The following is a 9,163-nucleotide window of genomic DNA, read 5'->3' as shown; positions in this document are numbered from 1 at the left end:
TGAATGTCCTACAGCATGACATGTATTTGTTGGATATCCTATTGGTATAGTAGGTTCTTGTTGAATGCCCTACAGTATGATAGGTACTTGTTGAATGTCTTACAGTATGACAGGTTCTTCTTGAATGTCCTGAATGTCCTTTTGGTAAACAATATAAAACTATGCTCTTGTTGAATGTCCTACAGTATGACATATACTTGTTGAATGTCCTACAGTATGACATATACTTGTTGAATGTCCTACAGTATGACAGGTACTTGTTGGATGTCCTACCGTATGTTAGGTACTTGTTGAATGTCCTTATGGCATAGTAGGTTCTTGTTGAATGTCCTACAGCATGACATGTATTTGTTGAATATCCTATTGGTATAGTAGGTTCTTGTGGAATGCCCTTCAGTATGATAAGTACTTGTTGAATGTCCTACAGTATGACAGGTTCTTGTTGAATGTCCTACAGCATGACATGTATTTGTTGAATATCCTATTGGTATAGTAGGTTCTTGTTGAATGCCCTACAGTATGATAAGTACTTGTTGAATGTCCTACAGTATGACAGGTTCTTGTTGAATGTCCTATTGGTATATTAGGCTCTTGTTGAATGTCCTACAGTATGACATATACTTGTTGAATGTCCTACAGTATAACATATACTTGTTGAATGACCTACAGTATGACATATATACTTGTTGAATGTCCTACAGTATGACATATACTTGTTGAATGTCCTACAGTATGACATGTACTTGTTGGATGTCCTACCGTATGTTAGGTACTTGTTAAATGTCCTAATGGTATAGTAGGTTCTTGTTGAATGTCCTACAGCATGACATGTATTTGTTGGATATCCTATTGGTATAGTAGGTTCTTGTTGAATGTCCTACAGTATGGCAGGTTCTTGTTGAATGTCCTACAGTATGACATATACTTGTTGAATGTCCTACAGTATGACATATACTTGTTGAATGTCCTACAGTATGACATATACTTGTTGAATGTCCTACAGTATGACAGGTACTTGTTGGGTGTCCTACCGTATGTTAGGTACTTGTTAAATGTCCTAATGGTATAGTAGGTTCTTGTTGAATGTCCTACAGTATGACAGGTACTTGTTGGATATCCTATCGGTGTAGTAGGTTCTTATTGAATGTCCTACAGTATGACAGGTACTTGTTGGATGTCCTACCGTATGTTAGGTACTTGTTAAATGTCCTAATGGTATAGTAGGTTCTTGTTGAATATCCTACAGTATGACAGGTACTTGTTGGATATCCTATTGGTATAGTAGGTTCTTTTTGAAAGTCCTACAGTATGAAAGGTACTTGTTGAATGTCCTTCAGTATAGTAGGTTCTTGTTGAATGTCCTACAGTATAGTAGATTCTTGTTGAATGTCCTACAGTATGACAGGTACTTGTTGGATATCCTATCGGTGTAGTAGGTTCTTATTGAATGTCCTACAGTATGACAGGTACTTGTTGGATGTCCTACCGTATGTTAGGTACTTGTTAAATGTCCTAATGGTATAGTAGGTTCTTGTTGAATATCCTACAGTATGACAGGTACTTGTTGGATATCCTATTGGTATAGTAGGTTCTTTTTGAAAGTCCTACAGTATGAAAGGTACTTGTTGAATGTCCTTCAGTATAGTAGGTTCTTGTTGAATGTCCTACAGTATAGTAGATTCTTGTTGAATGTCCTACAGTATGACAGGTTCTTGTTGAATGTCCTATTGGTATAGAAGGTTCTTGTTGAATGTCCTACAGTATGATAGGTACTTGTTTGATATCGATTGGTATAGCAGGTTCTTATTGAATGTCCTACAGTATGATAGGTACTTGTTGAATGTCCTATTGGTATAGTAGGTTCTTGTTGAATGTCCTATAGCATGATATGTATTTGTTGGATATCCTTTTGGTATAGTAGGTTCTTGTTGAATGCCCTACAGTATGACAGGTACTTGTTTTACATGTTTGGTTCTGGATTAACACGTTATATTTATACCATATACAGTTTTGGTTCTGGATTGACAAGGTCTTGGTTCTAGACTTACATGTTTGGTTCTGGATAAACACGTTATATTTATACCATATACTGACTTGGTTCTGGATTGACAAGGTCTTGGTTCTAGACTTACATGTTTGGTTCTGGATTAACGCGTTTTATTTATACCATATACTGACTTGGTTCTGGATTGACAAGGTCTTGGTTCTAGATTTACATGGTTGGATCTAGATAAACACGTTCTATTTATACCATATACAGTCTTGGTTCTGGATTGACAAGGTCTTGGTTCCAGATTTACATGTTTGATTCTGGATAAACACGTTCTATTTATACCATATACAGTCTTGGTTCTGGATTGACAAGGTCTTGGTTCCAGATTTACATGTTTGATTCTGGATATACATTTTATAATTATACCATGTACAGTCTTGGTTCTGGTTTGACCAGGTCTTGGATCTAGATTTACATGTTTGTTTCTGGATTAACACGTTATATTTATACCATATACTGACTTGGTTCTGGATTGACAAGGTCTTGGTTCTAGATTTACATGTTTGGTTCTGGATAAACACGTTCTATTTATACCATATACAGTCTTGGTTCTGGATTGACAAGGTCTTGGATCCAGATTTACATGTTTGGTTCTGGATAAACACGTTCTATTTATACCATATACAGTCTTGGTTCTGGATTGACAAGGTCTTGGTTCCAGATTTACATGTTTGGTTCTGGATAAACACGTTCTATTTATACCATATACAGTCTAGGTTCTGGTTTGACCAGGTCTTGGTTCTAGATTTACATGTTTGTTTCTGGATTAACACGTTATATTTATACCATATACTGACTTGGTTCTGGATTGACAAGGTCTTGGTTCTAGATTTACATGTTTGGTTCTGGATTAACACGTTAAATTTATACCATGTACAGTCTTGGTTCTGGTTTGACCAGGTCTTGGTTCTAGATTTACATGTTTGTTTCTGGATTAACACGTTATATTTATACCATATACTGACTTGGTTCTGGATTGACAAGGTCTTGGTTCTAGATTTACATGTTTGGTTCTGGATTAACACGTTCTATTTATACCATATACAGTCTTGGTTCTGGATTGACAAGGTCTTGGTTCTGGATTGACAAGGTCTTGGTTCCAGATTTACATGTTTGATTCTGGATAAACATTTTATAATTATACCATGTACAGTCTTGGTTCTGGTTTGACCAGGTCATGGTTCTAGATTTATATGTTTGGTTCTGGATTAACACGTTCTATTTATACCATATACAGTCTTGGTTCTGGATTGACAAGGTCTTGGTTCTAGATTTACATGTTTGGTTCTGGATTAACACGTTAAATTTATACCATGTACAGTCTTGGTTCTGGTTTGACCAGGTCTTGGTTCTAGATTTACATGTTTGGTTCTGGATTAACACGTTATATTTATACCATATACTGACTTGGTTCTGGATTGACCAGGTCTTGGTTCTCGATTTACATATGTTTGGTTATGGATTAACACGTTATATTTATACCATATACAGTATTGGTTCTGGTTTGACCAGGTCATGGTTCTAGATTTACATGTTTGGTTCTAGATTAACACGTTATATTTATACATCAACCCAACAATGTTAGATCTGTAAATTTGCTTTCGCAAATTTTTGGTTCTTCCCTCGCCGGGATTCGAACCCATGCTACTGTGATATCGTGACACCAAATCGCCTGCACTGCAGCCGTCTCGCTAGACCACACGACCACCTGGGCTCTCATTACGTTTCAATAACATTAGGGTCTGGATGGGGCATTCATGAAGAAATATGGCAAATAAATATAACACGTATAATGAATAGAGAAAAATGAACTGAAAACATAGAGAGTAGAGAATAACTGTGGAAAATAAAATAATTATGTTATACGTTACTGATTAGAGAAACGAGCTATGTACAGAATAAAGAATTCCTCCAATTACAGAAAATTTGAATTGTAAAATTATGTTAATGGGAATTTTACAAAATAAGCGTTATTTTTACAGATAAAGAAAAATGCCCTAAAAATTTAAAGAATACAGAAATTAAAGAACCCTATCCATACCATTTTACTTGGCTTCGTCCTTATATTACTTAAGGGGACGGGCATTTGGTATTCTTGGTTTTTGTGGATTGGCTATTTATTTACCACTGTTGGTAGGTAAATGCATTTTTTTTTAGCGGATTTCTTCCCCTAACTCTCCCCCGAAAATAAAATAGTCGTCCATTAAACAGAATTTAATAACAAATCGCTTTCGTTTTGACGTTTTATTTATGTAGACATAACGTAGATAATCATATTATTTTTTTGTCATTTAAAGATTTTTAATCATTTACATGCCTACATAAATAAACTACGTCAAACTAATCTTTCTCTTTAAATTCCAACCTCTGTTTTACTCATATGCCAAAAAAATTCTGGTCGATAAAAGTAATTTTCACATGGGAGAAAATGCTTGTATAATTGTAATCATATTTTGATATATTAGAAATACCCATCATAAATGTAGTATTGTGGATCGTTGTACCTGATATCTATGAAAAAACACATATTACATTCTAATATTGAATAACTTATGACTATTTTAATATGTATGAAACTGGAACTAGTAAATTAATGTATTAACTAGTCCCAGATAAAAAATAAATACACATATATTTTTTACTTTACTGGCACATTGAAGCGTTCATCAACACTAAGCTTTCAATAATTTCTTTTTCTTACAATTTTATCTTCAAAATTAAGATCAACAAGCGTTTGTAATTAATAAAGATAGAACTGGAATTAAATTCATGAGGGTCTGGATTGAAGGGGATGGTCTTTTTTATTATGTCTTTATTCTTTGATTTTGAGGTCATTTTTTTCTATATTTATTATTTATTTTGCATGCCCATTATTCTTTATTCTTTGTATTAGTGTGCACCATACACTTGTTTATTAATTTTATTATCATTTTTGCCAATATTCTATATTTTTCATTCATTTTTTCCCTTTATTCTGCACCTTTTTTTACCATTATTCCCTTTTCTGTAAACCCCTTCCAGACTCCTATTCACACCAAACAGAACATAAATTTATGTGCCTTTAACAGAGAAAAATATTTAAATGTTGCCATTTTATTCGTACATTTTATTATTATCAGTTCAACAGTTTAATGATGTTCAATGATAATTGTATAAAAATGGTGTTGATTTCAGCTACTTAATTTGATAATAAATCCGGTATCGTGACAGTTCACATCATCTTTTGGGTAGATATATATGTCTATTAGTAGGCTATAACGCATGTGTAAAATATGGTTCTACTTTCACTTCCGGCTCTAAATTGACATAGGTTCTGATTTCACACACGCTGATGGGTACTGTTGCCTAGGTTAACCCGAAAAAGACCAACACCCGCCAAGAGGAGACAAAAACAGAAGGAACCGACCACCAGGAATGAATTCTCGAAGGATACAACATCTGATGAGGAATCAAACTGGGGATATGTCATCAGAGAGGAACAAGGAGACAGTTATTCAACCATCATTGAAAATTTACCCCAAGTTCAAGCTGATGAGTTACAGAATACAGAGACAGGAGGGGACGCCCAATCTTCAGGAGACACAATTAGTGTTGATGAGGACCTGATTTCTGAAGATGAAAGAAGTGCTTCGCAAGATGAGATTGTTCAAGAAGATACACTTGAACAGGATACTTCTCAAACAGATACAGATGATGAAGATGAACCGGTTCCTATACGTCGTTCAGCCAGAGAACGGAGACCACCACTCCGGTTTACCACTGGCGAATTCAATATGGCAAAGTCTGCAATCAACACCATGTCTGATTGTGAAAAGAAGATCCAGTGTCTGAAATCTATATCAGACCAGACAACTTTACTCCAAGATTTACACACAGAGGCAGGTCCAGCCATTCTAGACATTTTGAAGTCATCTACCAATGCTTCTACGTAGCAGGAAATGCCGAGACGTCATTTTCCGGCTGGGGGGAGTATGTGGTAGAGTGGAATTTAGCATATTTTTGTAAATGTAAATTTGTATATATTGATTAGATATATTGGAAAAAAATGTTTTCATACTATTGATATTATAGTTACAAATTGAATGGTATTTAATTTGTCCAGTCTGATTACGGTTAAACTGACCAGTGTACCTGTTTGTCTATGTAACCTTGATTTCTACATTTAGAATCTTAATTAAGGCTATATTTCTTATGGATAGGGATTTTGGTCACATGTTCTTTTTGGAGGGAAAATTCTATTGTTCTGGTCACTCTTATTTCAACTGTCATACTAAGTAGATAGATTTCACAGTTTTGGAGTTTGCAAATTGTCTTATATGAATTATTGTATAGTTATTGCTGAATCTTTTGGGAATCCATATTTCTACTTTACAGGTCAGTTGTATATAGTTTTCTCACATTATTTTAATAGTCCTAGAGTTTTAACAGAGTATGCAAGATTTGGTTAGATTGATTGGATTGAATGGAGAAATGAATCTGTAGTATGAATATGACCTTTATGAGTGATAAATACAATTAATTAACCATAACATGATTTAAATCATTAAAGATTGATAAATGAATAAAATATTAAATAATTACTAAATAATAGAGCATTGGAGTGAAATGATATTACTTTATTAAATAGAAAGAAAGAGTTTTCTTGTGTATAAATAAGAAGTAAATTAAATAGTTAAATATTCATTTTAAACCTTTATTATGTTTTAGTATCTAAGGGAACAGATTTTCTTATTTTTGGTATGTGTTCATATTATAGTCATGGAACACATTAGTTATAAATTTATATTTATCTTCAGGTTAATATTTGATGTACGTGTAGCCAATACACATATGAAGTCTTGTGACCTTCAAACTAGCACTTGAGGTAAGCAAAGAGTTGTATTATGTTGTTTTATAATTTGGTTAGTTATTTGCTTATTTTGCTTACTTTGCGTTGCTGAGTTGCTGCATGTAGATATTTTAATGTTTTACCATTTTGCTTAGTTTATTACTATTTATGGAATCCATGTAGAATACATTATTTACATGGTAATAGAATATTTATTGCAATTAAGTTTATGAAATGCATAAACTCATACATGTAAGACGCAAGTTTATGTTGAGTCTTTGAGACAGAATTATAGATGTGAAAGAGAATATTATTTTACTTAGAATGTTATACAGTGCAATGTACTTGTTCATAAACATGTCAGAGTTATCCATCTTTGCACCTGTATTTATAGTTTTTTATAATTATGTTTTGTAGGGTCTTTATACGAGACAACTGATTACTAAGACCTTTAATAAAGAATCCATATATGTTTACAACCGAGTTTTTATGATGTCCATTTCCACCCGGTTTCAGACACATATCAACCTGTACCATTATCTGAAACGAACTTCCGACCACTGGACACTGATCAACCTGTACCATTATATGCAACGAACTTCCGACCACTGGACACTGATCAACCTGTACCATTATCTGCTACGAACTTCCGACCACTGGACACTGATCAATCTGTACCATTATATGCAACGAACTTCCGACCACTAGACACTGATCAACCTGTACCATTATCTGCAACGATTTCCGACCACTGTACACTGATCAACCTGTACCATAATATGTAATGAACCTACCGACCACTAGACAATGATCAACCTGTACCATTATCTGCAACGAACTTCCGACCACTGGACACTGGTTAACCTATACCATTATCTGCAACGAACTTCCGACCACTGGACACTGGTTAACCTATACCATTATCTGCAACGAACTTCTGACCACTGGACACTGATCAACCTGTACCATTATATGTAATGAACATACCACCCACTGGACACTGATCAGCCTATTAAGTTATATGTTATGAACCTACCGACCACTGGACACTGGTCAACTTGTACCATTTTATGAAATAAACATACAAACCACTGGACACTGATCAACCTGTACCATTATATTTAATGAACATATACACTAGCTCACATTTATCAACTTCTACATTTATATGCAATATAACACCTCCTGTTAACTTTATGCAATACTCGGTTATCACCATATCGATCCTACTATAAGACAGTTTATTGGTGGGGTTCGTGTTGTTTATTCTTTAGTTTTCTATGTTGTGTCAGGTGTACTATTGTTTTTCTGTTTGTCTTTTTCATTTTTAGCCATGGCGTTGTCAGTTTGTTTTAGATTTATGAGTTTGACTGTCCCTTTGGTATCTTTCGTCCCTCTTTTATTGAAATTTTCAACATTGTTTGTGTACAACTATAAAGTATACAGCAGGTGATATGTTCTCTTCAGTTTTAAGTGACTTGAAATTATTTTAATTCAAACACAAAACCTTAAAAAAGATATGTCATTTCAAAGAAATCAAAAATCCAAATCTTAAACATTTGCACAAACTTTTTCTTATAAGACTATTGATTATGGAAACGAAAAACAAGGGGTTTGATTTAATATAAAAATAAACCCATGTTTAAAAAAAACATTTCACTTATTTGCTATTATTCATTTTGAGAATTTTAGGAAAGTGAAGCTAATTATACTAAACTTGTAATTCAATGTATCAGAAAACAGAATTTAGATTGTTGAAAAGTTCAAAAAGGGTTAACATGTTAAACCTCATCTCTGCCTAGCTGATCACCATACTTGACATCATTCTGTGCAGTAGTTCTCGATAACTAGTGAGTCCAAAGAGCTGACCAAATATGAAATCCTTCCGTATAATAGCCCTGGAGAAAATGGGATAACATATTTGTTTATTCTTTCAAATTGCAAGTCTTTTAATATTGCCAAACAGGAAAAGAGCGTAAACATAACAACTTATCATTGAAAAGATGAGAATATTTATGTCCAGTTTTCCCAGGAAAGTTGTGATGAAAATTTCTGTTGAACTAATCAATGGAGAACTAGCCTATAGCCTACACTCCTAAAGTTGGGTATAATGAAACAAAAAAGTCTGGCATTATAATTACGGTGTACTCCAACACCAGCTTTATAGCCTGCACTCCTAGAGTAGGGTATGATGAAGCAAAAACAAATAGTCTATGATTGTAATTGAGGTGTCCTCTATAACCAGCTTGCTTGGGTAGTATTCCAGTCAAGTCTACTAGCTG

The 9,163-nt window shown here is 34.1% G+C and overlaps 1 long non-coding RNA gene across 1 annotated transcript; it reads left to right on the top strand.

The window, feature by feature from the left end:
* The first annotated feature begins 6,286 nt into the window (after window positions 1-6,286).
* On the top strand, window positions 6,287-8,032 carry LOC143057402 (uncharacterized). The gene is made up of 3 exons (XR_012972720.1): window positions 6,287-6,427; window positions 6,850-6,917; window positions 7,299-8,032. It is a non-coding gene; the product is annotated as an uncharacterized LOC143057402 (long non-coding RNA).
* Window positions 8,033-9,163: the final 1,131 nt, after the last annotated feature.

The sequence above is a fragment of the Mytilus galloprovincialis genome, chromosome 1 (assembly GCF_965363235.1).
Source record: "Mytilus galloprovincialis chromosome 1, xbMytGall1.hap1.1, whole genome shotgun sequence".
In the NCBI taxonomy this organism is placed as follows: Eukaryota; Metazoa; Mollusca; class Bivalvia; order Mytilida; family Mytilidae; genus Mytilus; species Mytilus galloprovincialis.
This window is presented reverse-complemented; position numbering and strand designations above follow the sequence as displayed.